This window comes from Ostrinia nubilalis, chromosome 12, assembly GCF_963855985.1.
Source record: "Ostrinia nubilalis chromosome 12, ilOstNubi1.1, whole genome shotgun sequence".
Classification (NCBI taxonomy): domain Eukaryota; kingdom Metazoa; phylum Arthropoda; class Insecta; order Lepidoptera; family Crambidae; genus Ostrinia; species Ostrinia nubilalis.
The window spans coordinates 10,518,857-10,539,234 of record NC_087099.1 but is presented as its reverse complement, the minus strand read 5'-3'; the positions used below and the strand labels follow the sequence as shown (position 1 = coordinate 10,539,234).

The 20,378-nt window shown below is 36.6% G+C and overlaps 1 protein-coding gene across 1 annotated transcript in view; it reads right to left on the bottom strand.

The window, feature by feature from the left end:
• Window positions 1–9,748: 9,748 nt before the first annotated feature.
• Window positions 9,749–20,378, bottom strand: part of LOC135076929 (homeotic protein ultrabithorax) — a 183,421-nt gene continuing 172,791 nt past the window's right edge. Inside the window, exon 3 of the mRNA XM_063971449.1 lies at window positions 9,749–12,267. The gene's annotated coding sequence lies outside the window, so the exon portion shown is untranslated. The remainder of the gene's footprint in view (window positions 12,268–20,378) is intronic.

The window sequence follows — 20,378 nt, the reverse complement described above, 5'->3', positions numbered from 1 at the left end:
CGTGTACTCTAGTGTTAATGCGCAAAAAGTAGGCTTTTGTGAATGATAAAAATGCTTGAAACATGAAGAATTTCTTTACCTTAGGATAGCGGGTGGTGCGGTCTGACAATATCTGTGAATAATCAGAGTTTGCACCTTTGCAACTCAGCCTTGCATCTTAAAACCACACTGTTTTGAATGTAGATTCTTAACGCGTGGTGATAAGTCTCAAAATTGAGTTGGGCACTTTTGTTTTAAGTTCATAAAAGCTTGTAAGATAGTGTTGTGGAAGTGTAATTTATCGTCGTCTTTGCAAGATAATTGCGTAAATCATGCATTTATGACAGCGCCGAGACTGTTGTCTACCCGCGGTCGGTTCTGCGGGCTGTCACTGCGCACAACGTAAACAGTGATTTTCGTATCATTGTTATTGCTTTTTAAACTTCACGGCGTTTATTGTTCATTCTTTTGTTTGTGCTCACCTTTATGACGGGTTTTGCGAATCTGTTAATAGAGCTTTTGTAGATATTCCTGTCGGCTTTTAAACAAACCTTACTTTAGTTACAGTTTTTTTAACTGGTTCTTTTTTAATAATTCTTGTCACTTTGCATAAGAAATGCTAAACGTTTTTGCTCTACTTCGGATAGTACTTTTAAGGTACAACTTCTCCATGGCTTTGAAATCGACAAATAGTCAATTTGTTGTTTTGTTAGTGACAAACAAGACGTGACTTCATAGTTATGTAGGTACTGCCATACATAATAAGGGAGAGTCCGCTAATTTGGACCAGTTTTTTTCAAACCCATTTTACACATAGTTTTCTTTTGTTTTTGCTAATGTCCATGGTATATTATAATAAAAGATACATTATTCAACTTACTATTTCATAAGTATTAATTAACATGATTGTTGTATATTTAGCACAAATCAACAAAGTACGAGTTCAGAGCTTCGGTCCAATTTAGCCAACCGGTTCGATAATTTGTACCACAGGGTTACTAAATTGGATTTCAATAAATTTCAAGCCTATAAAAAAACTATGGCAAAATATTATACGATACATTCTTAACAAATTAGGAAACGAAAAGGAACAGTAGTTAATAACATAGACAATCGATATTGTTTTACACGTTATCACGATTTTGAGTACAAGTTTTGTAATTCCAATTATCGTCTAATCTACTTTGCCAGTCTTTTGCTTTCATTTATTGTTAGTCAAACATAACTACGCTATTGTAACTTCAAAATATGATTTACTAAAAAAAAATTCAAAATCCTTTGGTTGAGTTCCATACAGTTTGATGTGGTACAACTTAGCCGACTAGGTGATAGCGCTTTTAAAAAATCGGTAAAAAATATAGCTTATGAATACCGAAAAATGTTTCAAATAATTGTAATCCACACTAATTTACGCTTCTAAATAATATATTAGAAACACCCTGTGATTAAATTTAACAAAATTACAATCTAAACATGTATTGTCAAAAGTTACTTGAAAACAATGAAAAAATACTTTTCAAAATAAAACACACGTATTTGTTGTCACGGCAAAAACCACATGGCTGATATTAATTGATTTTAGTTGTGTATCGCTGGGTGTTGCAATTACAGACATTCAATAAATACTTTACGAAATATGAGGGTGGTACAATTTACCCGGCGGTACAATATACCGAACTATATACAGAGTCTATTTTTGAAAGCTCATTAGAAATTGATTAGTGGCAACATATTATCTCTGCCTCTGTGTACGTAGCTAAGTTCACTTATCGAGGATCATTATCAAAGATCGATCTGTTCAGTTGATAAACGGTTCGGCATTTGTCAGCGAACATAAATCTTGGAGCACACTGCGTTGATAGCAACATAATTAATGACGAGTGACACTTGGTAATGATAGGCTACCTGCGAGCCTAAGGCAAGTTCTAGAGCTTTATTGCTGAAAGAAAATTATTGTTTTAGGGGCTCTATTCAATGTAACGAGGTAGAAATTGAACGAAGTGTCTTGGTACTCCTTCTATGCAAAAGTGTATCTAGGGTATTTTTTCAGGAGAGGGCTGGCCCCTTAATTCGATCAAATGGAGTATTAAGTAGAAGGCAAAATAATTCCAGCAGACCTAGCCTTATTGATTGTAAATATTGTAATACATGCTACACTCTTACAACAAACATTTTAGACGTTGCTGATCCTAAGGAAGACCTTATAAATTTTTCATTGTATAAAATTGCTCTATCTAGAGCGCTAGCATAGATAACCATACAAACTGCGTGTACCACATTTCCATACCTTCACGAAGCTCCGAGAATTTTATCCAACATAAATTTTTGTCCGCGAACTATTAAAGCTCTATAAGAGCATATGCTCGTATTAAAAGTCTATAAGAGCATATACTAGTCTTAAAGGTCTATAAAAGCATAGCGAAGTTAAAGACTTAATTAGCCATCGCGGCGGGACTGGCGCGTTTATCTTATCTGAGCGCGCACGATCCGCGCATGTCCGCGCTGCGCGGGAGTCGACGCGGACGATTTATGTAGCTAGCTGTCCCGGCGAACTTCGAACCGTCAATATAAAGTTGTTAACTTATCTATAAAACCGCGATATTATTTAATATATTTCTGAACGCATCCTGTTTGATACCTATAATTGTTGACAACACAACCTTAAAGACATAAGCGAACCAGCGGCCGCCCGCGACTTCGTACGCGTGGATCCCGTTTTACCCTCTTAGGAGTGGAGTTTCGTAAAATCGTTTCTTAGCCTATATCATAACATGTACATTCATGCCAAATTTCAGCCCGATCCGTCCAGTGGTTTGGGCTGTGCGTTGATAGATCACTATGTCAGTCAGTCAGTCAGTCAGCTTTGAGTTATACAGGGTGGAATTTTGTAATGCCACCTGGAGGGAAAGTACTCTTAATATTGTAGATAGAATAATTTTCACAAATAAAACATTCCTTTATTTTTGACAAGAAATAGAACTGCATTCAAAGATTTCCAAAAATTTGCTTGCTACACCCGGGAATCGAACCAACTAAAATCTGTTAAAAATTACACCCTGTATTTTTATTGCATCGGTCGTATAGGGTGTTTGTTAAGGATGAAATCTCTCTAACAAACTTGATAAATCAAATGAAAGGAAAACCATGAAATCTTAAATTATCTTAATTATTTACAGAAAATTGTATGGTATGGTAATGAATTTTCGAAAAAAAATCGAAAATCTATGAATGCAGTTCTCTTTCTTTTCAAAAATAAAGGAATGTTTTCTTTCAGTAAATTTTTCTATCTAAAGTATTAAGAGTACTTTCCCTCCAGATTGCAATACAAAATTCCATCCTGTATATTTAGACTTTTTGACGTTGACTGTACAGGTACAGCGTTAGACGGTAGGTACATCAGGCTAAAATAGTGACGCACCTTTATGTTGTTGTAAAATATGAATAAATGTGTTGTTGAGTGTACAGCGTTAGTATTCCACAATATTGCTAATAATATCCGATTTCGTTATTTATATTTGTTCATAAATCGTCGGGAATTTATTCGAGAACTGTTTGACAGGTTTGACATGGGCAATGATTGAGCACGGAATAGAATTGTGAAGGCGGCGAGTGAGATTAATTCGGTTAGGTAGATCGATAGTTGTCACTATGTAATTATAGTTGTATTTACATAATACTGATTGATCAATCAACTAGCTACCGATTAGATTAATACTGCCATAAACCACAATAGTAAGTTATCAAAAACCTTCTGTCTTCTTTTAAAAATACAGGAATGTTTTCTATCTACAGTATTAACTATTAAGAGTGCTTTCCCTTCAAGTGGCTCTACAAAATTCCACCTTGTATAGACAAAGTATAATAATGTTTTCGCCACTACAATTCATATTCGTTTTATATGTAATACTAGCCTGTGTCTTTACCATACCTGTGCATCAAGACATGAACCTAAGCGGTAGTAGACCCTACCCCTAACTGAACTGGATCGCCTGTGCGGTGTGTTGAAATCTAGCAGTAAACTGTGATCAGAAATGAGGAGATCCGTAAACGAACTAAAGTCTCTGATATAGCCCGACGGATTAGCAAGCTGAAGTGGCAATGGGCAGGGCACATAGTACGCAGAACTGACGGCCGATGGGGCAGTAAGGTTCTGGTGTGGAGGCCGCGTACCGTAAAATGCAGCGTGCGACGTCCACCCACAAGGTGGACCGACGACATCATAAAGATAGCAGAAAAGCGCTGGACGCAGGCCGCTACCAACCGGGTAACATGGAAAGCATTGGGGGAGGCCTATGTTCAGCAGTCGACGTCCTATGGCTGAGATGATGATGATGATGAGTCAAAACTGTAGAAATATCAATTTTAATTATACACCTAAAATCATGTTTCCACCACTATATTCCTTTTACAAGCAATGTTTTCATCAGTCTGTGTCCTAACTATCAAGACCTAACCTAAGCGGTAGTAAAGACCCTAGACCCCTATCTGAACTGGATCGCCTGTGCGGCGGGGTCCCACTAATTAAGATAACTCAATATGTCCACCGATTGGAAATATGGCGGCGCGCACGCAAGAATGTCAGCGCATTGATCTTGCTGGCAAATTGTGCAGCAAGATAGTGAGCGATGGGCGCGATTTGTCAGCGCTGCGTAATGAGACTGATCGCGCTGATACGAGTTAATTTGAGAGTTAAATATTAGCTGTGCTCTGGCACTGTCGACGTAAAGCATGAATCTTACATTAATAAGGTACGTAGTAATTTGATTGGAGATACTGAGGGACAGGGTATTATAGTAGTACACAAAAAAGGACGACGTATGATCGATTTTAGTATATTGCTGTTATGGAGCTGCATAATTTCCCACACGTTTTCCGTATTTTATATCTATCACACAACCTAAGAATTTAAAATCCTTAAAAGTACTTGCACAGTGAATTGGGTTTTACTCTAAGAAAGGCAGCTGGCACTTCGACTTAATATAAGACTATTTAGTCATAAATGCGGTACTAAAGGTTCTAAAACATGAACTATGTACTGTTTACAAAATATCAAGCACGTAACTATGCAAAAAATATTTCGTTGGCAGTTGACTTATTTTCTTCTAACTAAGGGATCAATTTCAACCCAAAATTGTCAGTTGAAGCCCACTTCCCCTAATCCCGTCCTCCGTAACAAACGGTGTAACATGAAAATACCTAATTAAAGTAGTACCAAAATCCGATATCAACCACATCGTGGCGTCACGAAACGCCGGACTACCTAATAAAGCGGGAGTCTCACGTTCCTAATTAGCTCGTTAATTATAAGGCTTTCATGGCAGCCTTAATTCCTGCATAAAACACTGGCCTGAAACGGGCTTAATTTTTGACCGGATTTTGTTACCCGGGTAATCTTGCTAGTTAACGTTGAAACTGTTTAGTATAAATAAGAACCGACGTCTGACCCAGATGGAATTAATACAAGAAATACCAGTCTAGTACCACAAACACGAGGCTTCTAGGTAAGTAAGATTTAAACAATTGAGCATCGGCATGGATATGTCGCAGGCAAATTGTATGATTCCGCATTTTACAAACGGCGTCGTCAATTCACAAACGCTCGCTGTTCTATGAAATGCCGAAGGCAAAATGTAAATTGCCTTGGCACTTTATAATATGCCAAAACATTTGATAGCCAATTCAATTGCTGTTTACAAAATGCCGCGGCAAATTGAAGTATTTAGTTCTTTTTCTTACCACGTGAGGCGCTGCTAATCAAAACAAGAAAAATGGCGTCGAGTAGTGGTGTTGTGATACAGAAAACAGTGCAAGTTCTACGTATTCAAAGGACTTTTCACAAAAAAAGACATTTAATATACTTAGTGAATTAAAAATATTTTACGATTCACAAATAGGAGCAATGAAAAAGCTATGGAAGAATGAAATAGTTTTTGAGGTTATCCGGCACGTAAAAAACGCTAAGGTGACAATGGAATCTGGTGCTCGGACTGGTGGAGGACTGCTGCGGACTATTATTGATATAAAACATATTGTGTAATGTCTTCTAGACTTCTTCTAGGTATAATTAAAATGTAAGACTTAATTAAAGGACTGAAACTTATTTTATGTCATAGTTTTATGTACCTACCTATAGGTACGTCAATAGTTTAAATTAGTTTAGTGTTGTATTTGTTACGAAAATATTTTAATTACTTTAGGAATAGCAAGTATTTTAGGTTTGTCTTACCTGAATACATACCTATCTGATTTCTGAAATTAAGTCTGATTTGTCCAACGTGTGTTTTATGATGGTCACCCTATTGCAACAATCATAGTCGAAATTTTATAAATTAAACGAGTCGCCAATTTGCCTTCGGCATTTCATATAACAGCGAGCGTTTGTAAACTGACGACGCCGTTTGTAAAATGCGGAATCATACAATTTGCCTGCGACAGATACGTGCCATGGTACAAAGAAATTAAACAAATGAACATCAGGATGATGGAATGAATAATTTTAATTATTTTATGACAGATCATAATAACCAACAATTACGACTTTTGCTATTTCGTATGCATATTTAAAATGTAATGTTTTAAAAATACTTACATCTTAAGAGCAGGAGCTGTTCATTCTCGCCTGATAATCTTTTGCGTTGCGTATTTCTTTTTGAGCACAAATTTTATATGTATAGGTACACATAAACTTTCCTAACACTTTTTTTTACTCAAACTCACTATCTTTCATAATCTTTCACTTCTTTCATCCCTTTAAAGTTAAATATTATTTTTACACCACCACGGCCGACTTTGACATACTACCTGAGCAATGGTATGTACTTCCATATACCCCCAAGATCCGAGAGAATTGGCTTACGTACCTATTAAACACCTTTACATTTGTTGTTTTCACACCAGCACTGGCGATTCATTCGTCATACTGCCTATGTCTATCTATTATGTATCCTTATACCCTCAAGATCCTTGTAGAATTTGCTTAAATAATACCTTTACATATTGTTTGAACTTAGTGTCCCCACACATGGTCCTCCCAAACACATCCCCTCCAACCAAAAATATCTCAAAGACGCATTACCGCAAATGACACATAGTCCCGGGGACTGAACGCGTGAGCAAATACCTAAATAATGGCAGGCCCTCACCAGGTGGAGTCCAGTCATTACTCTTGTGGTAATCCTCGAATACGCCAAGATTTATATGGCCCTGACGGACCGCCGAATTTAGCTGTTTCATAAAAAGTGGGGCTTACTTATAAATAATGTTAGACCCAGTGTCGTACGTGGGTAGTTTGATATATCGAATGTTAAACTATTGTCATCTTGGTCGTATAATGATGTAAATCTTGATTTATGTTGCATATGCTGCGAGGTATTAGGTCGTCAAATATTTATTAATCGTGTTTATTTCAATATTAATGTTAGAAATCTAGACGTTTTATAATTATGTCTGTTAGGTTACTAACTGATACACAACTGACACATTCCATATTATGGCACTGGACAGTCCATCCCAAAAAAAAAGTACTTCAGTTTGATATGACTGTCATCTAAGGATTTCGTATTCACAATCTTTATAGCATGTTGTCCTTTCCCACCTACAAAAGGTCACTACAGCATCATGCACTTTGACGCATCGGGTTGGTATCTTTAATTCTACCTTTAATGTATTTTATTTCCAGTAGCTCAGTGAAATTCTTGAAATGTTACTTCTTTGTAAATTAACCCGTGCTTTCACATTACGCCGATCGCGTGAGTTCGTCGAAATGTCAGACGTGCCAATTGGGTAGTTAACACCGTAATTCGTAGGCACCAAATCTCTAATAATAATCCTTATTTTTTAGCCTTGAAAGACCCAAATAAGCTTTTAAGGTTATACTAGATTTTCAGATGCATAAAAATTAATAAAGGAAAATTAAGTGTGGTGAGCAACATTTGACGCCTTTTACTAAACAAAACTCTAAGGGAAATTGCGTTTCAGTCAGCTCAAAAAAAGTGTCAATGGTTGGTGTATTTGGTGATCTTATATAACCCATTGGCATTTTACAGAACATTCAAATCACAAACTCCAAGCAAAATTAAAAGGTGATGAGCCTTTATGATCTTTAAGACTTCCAAGTAGATACAAACCTTTAACTTTATATTCCGCTGCATAAGACTACATTCTCCTTCATCTAGACTGCATATACTGCAAAATAAACATGCAGCCAACACTGAGGAAAGTAGCCAGGTTGTCGTGCCAAACAGGAAGTGCGCTCGCAAGGCTGCCATGGATGTGAGGTTCGATTCCCGCCGAACGGCTATACACTTTATGCGATTCTAGATCCAACGCACTTTGGAAACGAATATGAATATGTTCTAAATATGTTTCGCTAGACCTACTGACTTTATTAGCTATTTCGGTGTTGCTTGTAATATGAGCTGACTACTTAGAGAAGTGGTAAAAAGTGACAGTTGTAATTTTGAAATGCCTTCGTCTTTTTGTATGGAGTTACTTAACTTTACGTGAAGGGATTCGATTTTCGGAGCGATCGAATAGTGCCACTTCTCTAGGGCAACTGGATAAGTTGGTACAAATTTATTTAGTCATTCGCCTCATAATTTGATCCAACTTTCGTTCAGTCAAAAAGCTCATAATTTGATTTATTTAGGGCTGACTACATAACTTATAAATATTATTTTTTGTAACATGACAGTGTCATTTACTAACCTTAGTTACATAACACTTTTATCGATTAATAAAATCAATGTATTGATTTCCTGCGTTGGTTAATGTTTTTATAATAATTGCGTAACTAACTTCCACTGACACCAGTGGGTGTTGCTGGTTACTGGTGATCTGTTACGTTGCTTGACCTCCTAGCATAGGCAGTATAAAGAGGCTTAGATAAAGGTTCAGGTTTATAAAGGTGAGTTCACCTTTATTCGTCCTACGAAAATCGGACTGAAGCCACTTGTTTTTAGGCTGGGTTGCACCATCTTACTTTAACTTTGACAAACGTCAAAAATCTGTCAACCTCCATAAAAAAATCACCGGTTATCGTTATAGTTACGGTCAAAGTTAGGTGATGCAACTCAGCCTTATAGTTGTAAGTAGTAGCTTGCGTGAGAGAGAATATTAGATCACACATAATATTCTTGTGGCAAATTCACTCCTATTGCATCTTCTAAGCTGCCACAATATTTCCGATATTCAGTGTTTACCGTGATTCACCTATTTAGGTAGATGACGTCATGATGAGCTAACTTGAGAATGTATTCTTTACTTGAAACATAATCTCTTAATGAAATTATTTTTAATAAATTATTTGATATTCCTTATTATCTAACTTTGCCAATGTAAAAACGCCTTTATTGGGAGGTCAAGCAGGTTGACATCCGCTAAGCTTGCAAACGGTAGGGTGACCTCATGGGAATCACCTGCAATTGATTACTCTAAGTCCAGAGACTTTTGACTTAGCGTAAAAGCCAATACGACCTTTTAATAGGGAAATATCGTATTCGGTAACGATTTTCATTGAATATTATTTGTGATTTATTTGATTATTACTTAAGTATACCTACATGTAGCGTTGTCCTTACTTCTAGAATAATCTATCATCCAAATAGTGAAAGAATTTGTACATGGATGACGTAGTTATGAAGATCTCTCTTGACAGAAACCACAAACATAATAAAAACCCTGTCTCTCTCTTTTGTTTTATCAAAATTATTTAGTTTGAATTTTATGACTCTTTTGAAAAGTTTCAGATTAATAAAAATAAAACATATAATACAGTAACAGAATTTTATTTAATGCAAATCCATTTCGCACTATAGCCGACATTGTACAAAAAATTATATCGCTTTCGATCATATGATAGGTAGACAGGTAATAATAATAATATTACACAACTCTTCACACAGTTACAATCATAAAACACAAACATTAAACCATTTTCTACACTAGAATCCCTCGAGCTTTTTAAGTATTTCATCATTTATTACTATTTAATTTTAATTAATTATGTTACATTACAATAAATTGCGCCTACCTAGTATTTACGTATGACAAATGCTTCGTAAACAGGTCAGATTTATAGTAGTTTATTCGTGAGCACGATTTCAGTAAAATAAATAAGGTACCTATTTATTTAATAGCAAATTTATTGCGTCACGGAACAAGCCAATAATGCAGTGAGATACAAAAACAAGTGTTTTAATTTAAACTCCGTTCCACTAATAAATTGTTTTGTGATGAAGCGGTAGGTACATAAATAGTGTATAAGTATATTTACAATATGTAACAAAACGACGCGAAAATTTTGACGAAGATCCTTTCAAGTAAAAAAAACTGATGTTAAATAAAGCAACTAATAAAATAAGGAACTTTTAAGAGGTAATTAGATGAGTCCATGATGATTTCCTAAACACGAAATTATTTTGGCACTTCGAAGACAAAAGGAAAAGTTGAAAGAGTCTCGACAAAATTTCACCAATTTAAAGTACAGAAGATAAAATTACGTATATGTTTATAGGAATCCAAAAATATTAACGCTACTGTATCTTAAAATAAATTACATTATTACTTATTTAATTAGCTATTCGTATACTGGGCACAACTAGTTTTGATTCTTGTCATTTTTTCAAGTGACTATAGATAAACTATTTCTCTAATAATAAGTTAAGCTATCGACTAATAAATGGAATATTTCTTCATACTAAAGCTTTTGCATTTACGTATATAGGACCACTGGCACTGCGCACGGCAACAAAACAAAATCCATTCGGAAAATTCTGGTTCTTCAACTTCACACGTAGCGTATATATTAAATCATGATTTATGACGATCTCTTTATAAAGTTGTCTTACAGCGATATGAATATTTATGGTCATAATTGTAATTTTATTTTGTTCATGCGCATTGCCAATAAAATAATATATTATGTAGAAGATTGCTACAGGTATCCCTACCATGTATTTTAAGAACGTATACCGACGTTGTACATCAGATTTCTGTTACGTACGTAGTAATATACACTAGACTTAATATTTACACTAGTAGTTTATAACACATTCAGTGCAACAGACACAGCAACGAGATTACACGCCACGTGTTGGATTGTTTGGAGGACTAAAGTAGGTTCGGAAAGATGGACGACATGTGTACACATCCAAGTGATGTTATTGGTCGTTAACGATAATGGTGAACTTAAAAAGGGCTTTCAAAAACAATTATGTAAAAACTCTAACAATAACTCATCCTTAACCGTTAGTTCGATGTTAAGGGAAGTGACTCACTCCAAGGACCAAAAGCGTTCGGTCGATGCATATCTCGTTAATGTGTCTGCATTGAACATGCCTTTTAATATCATTGCGTAATAAATATTTGTTACACGTCCCCACTATCGCCGCCTCAGTCTGTTAACGCTAATACAAATAATAGTAAAAGGTAAAATAACTAAATATACTTTCTAATTTTACTACAGAACAAAAGTATATCACAGAGAAGAGAAATCGCAAACAATTGCTAAATAAAATAACACATGAGTAAGTATAAAGAGTAGACCCGCAGTCGAGACTCGCGTTTTGGCCGATAAAGCGCGATTTCGAGTGAGCGATAGTGGGTCCGATTCGCACGATAAATAAAAACACAATTCCATTTGAAGCTCGGAGCTGTGGCGCGGCGCGTCCCGTGTACCTCAGCAGGCGTTCAAGATTTATACACGGAGATGCGGAACAATATATCACGGGAGAACGCGGGAACCCGACCTATTCCTAGCGCCGAACAGCCACTGTGCCGAGCGACGTGATAGCAGATCACCCGATACCGCTCCGCTACCAACATCACTCGATACTCCGTACCACGGACACCGTACATCACTAGTTTCCATTCTCATCTCCGCCTCAAAACCGCGCTCTAATAAATGCGTCTATTCGACATTCCGACGTAATATATTCATTCACAAGTTAAGGTAAGCGATAAATAAGCGGACACCGAACTGCGATTTTTCATCCGAGCTTCATATAATTTATAGTCGACGATGATATCGCGACTGGTTCTTTTATTTGTGAAATAGTGATACGCGGAGTGTGCTCGGTAAGCGTTACTAACGGGAAATTTTGACGATAAATCACCGGCAGTCGATTGCCTAAACGTTCGCGTGGGCTGGCATAAAAATGTATTCGATAGGCCAATTTGATATCTTGATCTACCAGCTCGTGAGGCACTGACGGCCGAAGTCGGGGGCGCTAACTTACAAGTGTAGCCTACACCTACCCAAGCTTTGACAACGCTTAGCGCGGCGACAACCTGGAACAAAAGAAAAAGCAAATTAATCGAAATGCCAATTATAAAAACAAGCGAGCGTGTTTGGGATAAGAAATGCTAAACAAAAGCAAGAGTCGTTGTGCAATTGTTTCGGTATGGCCACGATTATAATAATGAGCATGCGAAATAGACGCAGAAGCTGCGATCCACTTGTTAAGTCTCCGAGCACACAGTAAAATATCGTCATCTCGAAGTACGTTCTCATAAACAAGGGCGGACTTAAAATGCAAATAATTTCGCGCGAGCCCCATGGGCATGTTAAAACAAACTCAGCATTCTAACAGCTTTCCATTATTTATCGCTTAAGCTCACGGAAAGGCGATTTTTTTTTCAGTTAAAGTTAATTTCTAGCGTAATGCGTATTTGATAAAAGGCTGTATCTCTGGCAGGCAGCTCCGGCGCGCCCGCTCTGAAATTAAGATGTAACATGATGCGAGAACGAGCAAAAGCTGCTAGATTTATTACTATACCACTTTGCATATGCTGATTTACAAAGACGCCGGACACAACACAGAGCTGTTGCGTGTGAGACACCAATAAATTAAGTGTGCCAAGGCCCGTGTTTATTCAATGTGGAATTTTTCGTCTACGCATAGCCGATTTCTAATTGATCTCGTCGCAAGATATAGAAAATATGGGGTATGATAATTGAGATAACGTAACGTTATATTTTACGAGCTTAATATTGTGACATGGATATGAAGAATTAATAAACCTGTTGAACTAATGTAAAAGCGGTCATATTTTAAGAATGTAAAAGTATAGCAACTTTAGCAATGCATAACATTTTTTATTGTGAATACTTTGCCATTGAACACTCTCGGTCGGGATGTTTTTCTCGATTTTCTTCAGAGCTTTTGCTCACAACTCACATTATTTTCTACAGTAATTAAATCAAATTCGGGTCACAAAGAGCTGTATTCTGATTTCTGTACAACGATTTGGTGCCCACTAAAAAAAGCGTAACTTCACATACTGAAGATTTTTTCAGGCGGTAGTATCAGCTCGATATAGTTCCAGTACTGCTGATGTAGCCCATTCGCGACGGCGCGCGCGAGCGGGACGACTGTCTGATCCGGACTCAGCAGAAAGAAACATAACAAAATCGCTCGTGAGCGCCTCGCCTTATATTTCAGCGCAATTGGACTCGGCTTAATATTGTTTTTAAAAAGAATATTCCATTTCTGTTATCTACAGGATGTTAGGTAAATGGGTATATGAGCCGACACTAGCCCATGTTAACATGGGCATATAAATGGTATGGTGAAGTCAGAAATTTGATATCATAATTTAAATTTTTTAAATTTTCATACAAAATAAATTTTATAAAATCCGATTTGTATGAAAATTAAAATAATTAAAACGAAGATATCAATTTTCTGACTTCACCATACCATTTATATGCCCATGTTAACATGGGCTAGTGTCGGCTCATATACCCATTTACCTAACACCCTGTAGTTATGTAAGCTTACTGTAATGTGATGAAAAGATTAGTCGTGTGTTAATGTTTGTGACAAATTAAGTTAGACTTCTATACATATTTATAGCTGTATCAATTTAAATAATAATGTAGATCTTCATACGTCATACTTAGGCTGGGTTGCACCATCTAACTTTATCTTTGACAAACGTCAAAAATCTGTCAAACTATACAAAAAGCGCCAGTTATCGTTACAGTTACCGTTAAAGTTAGCTGGTGCAAATCTGCCTAAATGTAGGTACTCTCAAGAAAACTTAATACATATAATATTTATTTAAAAGGAAATGTAGGAACCTACTGTTGCTTTGTTCGACTCTTATTAAGTAAGGAAAATAAATTAAAGTACGCAGAGGAAACAAAAAGTATACGATAGTAGATAGATATAGTAGCAGTGGCCAAGGAAAGTAATAAAGAAGGACGCCAACCGAATAATTGATACGATTATGTGTTACAGGGAGGCAGGGGCTGGTCACATAGAGCGGGATAAAGATAAAAGTTTTGCTGTAGAGTGTAGATAATATTATTAAGGCTGCAATATCTAATAATACAATGTTTTTTGTGTTACAGGAAGGAGATACAGAATGAGTGGGAGAAGTAGAGAAAGAAGCCCAGAGGAGAGAAGAACAAAACAAGTAGAAAGGACACCCCAGAAGATTGAAACTGGAATCGGGTCTGAAATGGGACTGAAAGAAGATCTTTTTTTCAGTGGTTACATAACTGTCATTCATATCATTACTGCATTAATATAAAGATAAAATCTTTTTAGGTACTTTACAGAATCTAGAAGGAGACCGAATGGGAACGGTAGGCGCGTGATGAGATACTGAATCAAAAATGAGATGATGATGATGATGAGATACTGAGTCAAAAGACAACGAAAGACGCTGAAATTGATTCATGGGAGAAGATCGAAGGACTAACCACCAAGACTAAGACAATATAGGGTGTTTGAGACAAACACCCTATATTGTCGAAAAGTCGCAGTTTTCTGCGACTTTTTCATTTAATTTAAAATGTATTATTATAACGAATGTTACTAATTCAAAAAGGTCACTACCCTCCTAGCTCTATTTCCATCAGTCCAGCTCCGTGGCTAGAACAAAGGAAGAAGGGCACCCGCTCCGTCAAGTGCGCGCGCCATAAATCTCGCGGGACGCGCAATTCGTTGAATTACAACATACAAGCCACCGGGCCGACGAAATTAGCTCGCAAGATAAATTGACGGCGGGCTAAATAAATTATTTGGGAAAACCGAGAAAAAACCAGCGTCTTCCCTTGATAAGGGTTGCGAGCATCCGACCGTGGATATAATGAATATCGATCGCTGTGGAAACGTTACAATTGCAGCAGTTGTAATCGTTGTTGGAGGCGTATTGTTGTATGCAAAAAATATGGAGGGTCCAAAACTATTTCAAATGAATAAGCGTTGCCAAAACGTAATTCATAGAGCTAAATAATTATCCATAAAGGTACTATGTTTTTCGCGTACCAGACTACAACACGAGCTGTCGGGTTCGAACCCCGCAAAGAACAAAGTCGTAAGTATGATGAGTACCAGCAAGTTTTTGGGCGACTAAATTATGATTGTTGTTAGCGTATCAAATAGTCAAACTTTAATGAGTTTGGGATGAAGCAAATAATGACAGCTTTATTAAATTAGTAATGTTACACTATTATCTAAGTTAAGCTAATCCGATCTCTATCAGCATAGGATTAAACATTATTTTTCCTTGAACACGCGGACCGAAATCATGAAAGTACCGAAACAAACTTTACTTTCACACCTTTCATACGGGAACATGTTAACTGCACTTCTTAATTACGTTAATGCATGTCCGTTTGCCCGGTCAAATCTGGGCTGATGATTAAAAGCCCAATTAACACGTACTCCGGTGTTAGTAAGACATTAACTGACTGCTTCTCACGCATTACAACGGTAGTGTAAGTATGTGTTAAACCACTCTTTAAGTATGATATAAAATTTTATAGAAGGAAAAAATACTTTTGTGGATTTGGCGTTAGCTAAGTACAAAGCTTTAGATGTTAAGTGAAGATAATTTGACTATTTATGAATGTTATTACATAGAGTATAATAAAATAATGGCTTAATTAGACTTAGATGGACACGGCGTAAACAGTTTTATAAGAATGGAGATTATTTAATTAGGTGCTTAAGTACTTTAAAATTAGATAATCAGCTTAGAATAGCTACTGTATTTCGCTGTTCTATGCAAAAAAGGTTACTCACAACATCAGATGAATAAAAGTAGTAAGTATGAAAGAAAACTTCAGGAATGTAGTTTAGAGTTTCATATTTCAGTAGCCTTTTCCGACTTAAGTGAAAAATCAAGCTTAGTTCGCATTTCTTTTTTGAACTTTAGACACTAAGTATTATAGACTTCAATAATTGTTATTTATTGTTGTATCGTGTCGACAACAAACCTACACAGTGTCAGCCCAAACCTTCGCTACAAGAATGGCGTTGTCGTATGCCTTAATAAGTTACCCTAGTTCAAGTAAAGTAATAAATTACATTACATCATTCTTCACGTCATAGAAAATACTTTGGTCACCCTATATGCCATGCGTTAAAAGCAACAACTAAAATTGCTCAACCATCAAACATTCAAGTAATTTTTCTTGCTTACAAAAGGGTTGTAACACCCTTTCTTTCAGCGGGATTAATCTTAGTTGTATATTCGGGATCCTCCGGCAATAAGAAAGACGCATAGGTGGGCTTAGAGGGCGGGAGTGGCAAATTGTCTCAGATTCCCTCCCCCGGTATCGGGATAAGGGTTTTATTACATTCGTTAACGTATTTTAGATTAATGCGAAGTAGCTGTATTTGTATGTTAATTTTTATAATGCTTCTGGGATTTGTATTTTTTTAAACAACTGACTGTATCATAGTTTGTATAAAACAGTAGCATCTCTTTTCATACATTATTATCTATCATAGACAATGTTTTACATATTCAATTGAACACAAGAAAAATTCTATTACGCAGTCTTTTTTATCAACTTGTTCTAATTTTCAAATTACGAACTCAGAATTTTAAAAAACTAAAAAATTTAAAATTCTAACGAACGTTAGCTAACACAGGTAATAAAGACGCGACACATCCAATCGTTCTTTATCCCGCAAGTCGGGATGGGATCCATATTTAAAAAGTCTTGTTGAGGGCCCCACCCCACCTGCGGCCATCAATCCAACCCCCGTCCGAGGCCCGCCATTACTGAGCTGTATTGTTCGCCGATTGCTACTTTTGAGCTGCGAGTTTTGCTTTTAAATTGGTAGCATGGTTTTCGGCCAGTGTTACGATCTTTTTTAATTGTTCGCTGTGATTGTTTAAAATAATATTTCAGCCAGTATGTCAAGTACTCGTACAACCTTTGTTTTGCTCTATTAAATCGATGTAATGTTTTTGTTACAGTATAAAACTTCTCAGTTAGGTTAGCTTTGTGAATTCTACAGTGTCTGTCCTCTAAAATCTGTATCTACACCTATTTTAATCTAGATAAGATATTTTTGGTTTTAATATTTTTGGGCTGTGTGTATGTGTGGATACATAGGTAGGTACTATAACAGAAGCATGTTTTTCTGCTATACGATATTAGTTATTAACGCTAGAGAGATCTTCAAAGTGTAGAAAAATAACACTGCAACAGCAATTCGTCTTCTTTAAAATTTATTGCATAATATTCTAATACAATTCCCGGGGCAAGGGATATTAATATTAAAGGGTAGGGACACAAGAGGTTTTTTCGTGTGCTACCCTGCCCCCCTCGCGGCCATATATCAGGATTTTGGACGGGCGAAGCTAAAATTTTGGACGGTTTAAGCCGGGCGTAAATTTCGCGAAACATGACACGATGGAAAAAAATCCGACCAAAAAGTTACTTCAAACATTTGCTTGTGTAGCAATGAGAGTTAAATTAAATATTTTCATTTTTTTTACGAAACACCTTTTTGTAATACACCATTTAAGGCTTAAAATTTTAGAATGAACCAAAAAACATCATGTATATTCAATGTGGTAGAATTTTAATAAATCAGGATTACTCTGAGCAATGACAGATGACATTTAGACACATGGTTTTTATCAACGAAACGATACATCATACCCATCACTATCCATTATAGATGCATCTATCTTCTACAACTCTATGATTCAAACGCATTCCTATCGTGTTGCCATATTGAACTTTCACACTGCATTTATTTTTGAGCGTTAATGTCCTAATAGGCCGTGCGTGAACGCTCTTTTTCTTGTGGCATTTTGTCGATGGTTATGCCATTAAGACAGGCATTTGAGGGTTAAAAGTGTTTCTATTTTGGGCGCTCCCATGCATATCCAAGTTATAATGGGTTTATTAATAGAGAAGATATTAAGTTATCCGACACAGAAGGATCTAAAGGCATAGTGCTGTGGCAATGAGTAAGTAGGTATGAAATGATCCTACTGTGGAAGAGATGGCCATTTAGGTTAAAGAGTTCTAGAGTCGAGATCAGGTCTAGGCAAATGATGACTGCAGACGGAGCGATGACATGACGTTAGTAAGTATACATAAAGTAGGAATAGAATAGCTGAGGTTTAAACTTCCTGGTGTGAATTAGAGTAGTTTGTCTATACCAAATAGTGAGTTGGTTTGGTTGGCTGATTATCATGAAAAATCATGAATCGAAACGAATTATTGATTGCAAAATATCTCTGAACAGCTTCGCAAATCAACTGAAAATAAACCAGTGAAATACTTATTTTCTAGCCACGATCATATCCCTACCGCACACGCAATCAAAATGCAGATAGGTGGAATAAATTAAAACGCAGACAACAAAAAAAAAGCGTCGCAAAAAAATAATGCCGCTGCCAAATATTGGAACGAGAAAAACTATTTAATCCGAAAACTTTAGTAGGTTGGTACGGCGTAGTAAATCAGCGAGACGTCGCCTGCTTCGATGCCAAGAGAATAAGATGAGGTCGAGTTGGCAACGCCGCGGTACACGCCGGTACTTGCATGCATGCATGATCAGCTATGCTGTTCTCCAATTGACAAAACGGCGATAAAACATCGTTGTTTGTACATAAACTTTAAAGATGCATTACTTTAGTTCACGCTATTGATTTGGTCGTCAAACCTTAGACTGTAATGATGTCTATCTTTTAATAGGTAAGTTTCATGTAGCTCTTTCGTCAATCAGTGAGGTCTTCAAACATACTTTTAATGATAGCGGTTAATGCAGACTTCAAGAAGAACTTGACACCAGTCACTGCTGTTACAGAATACCTAAGTCGAAACAACAAACCAGTTAGAAGTAGGACCTAATCTAGAAGTTCTTAAATAAAAGTTTTGGAGTCGAGAACATAATTTTTTATCTGATTAATGATTTTGAAATGAATATCACCTGACTTCTTTCTGGTCTTTCTGTATTCTACCAGCAATGGATTTGGACCATTTTGGATTTGGATTTCCAGGCCTTTTCATTAACTACTTTTTTTGAAAACTGGATGTATGAAACCGTGAGCGATTTCCAAGTGAGTTACTATAGTAGGGGCGTGTTTATTTTTCAGTTGTTTACGAAGATAGTTGCGCAGTTGCGAGTCGATTGCGGACACCTCGTAAATCCGCGTATGATTTAGCGTCACGCGCAGACCTCCAGCTGACTCCGGACACTGCAGGCTTTGTTGTATTAATAAATACAGCACTGTCTCCGATATTGTGGAAAATAAAACTGGTGCCAATAAAACTGCAAAGAGAGAATTTAAAAAAAAATGCGAATTACGAAAAAACAGCAAGAGGAAGGCGAATGGATAAGAGATCTAAAAAGATAGAAAGAAGGCAATTACGATTGTGGCTAACTTTTAGCAGAAATTAATAAAAATATTAAGCTGAATTGCATCCCCTTAACTTTAACCATAACTGCAACGGTACCCGGTGTTTTTGTATGGTTGACAGACTTTTGACGTTTGTTGAAGTTTACAACTCAGGGTTAGTAATATTTATTATGCTTCAAAAATCTTTCCGTACTTCCATTTTCGTTGACATGCTTTATCTGTATTTCCCAACAATGACCGGGAAGTCATTAATAGATTTTAGGGGTAAATAGTAGCCGCGCGAGATTACATCCCAAAAAAGGTTCAACCGTTCCACGCATAAATATCAGTTGAACCGTAAATCAGCTGAGTAGCAACCGGAAAATCTCTGGTGTTGAATAAAATTCCTTTGCCGTATAATTTCGTAACGCAGACGAGAGGTGGCCATAAAGTTGTCAACCAGAACTATTTCTGTACTGTTTGTTTCGTTTGACAAATCGTGGCGCGGGCGGCGCCGTCTTGTGGTACATTTAGAATAGAAGAATAAGGTTTTGGATGAGGAAACGGAATTAATAGACTCCGATCATAATTGTGTCGTCGACGTATAACCCTCTTTTTAAAAAAATCAGATAGAGTCGGCATTAATTGCTTAAAAAAGTTTCAACACTTGACAGCGTCGTAATTCGTACTAGAATGTGTGCTGGTAAACGAGGAAGCGTCGATCTAAAATATCTTCATAGTAGTCTATCGGTTGCAGTCATTACGATTTTCTGTACATTACAGTACTAAAATAG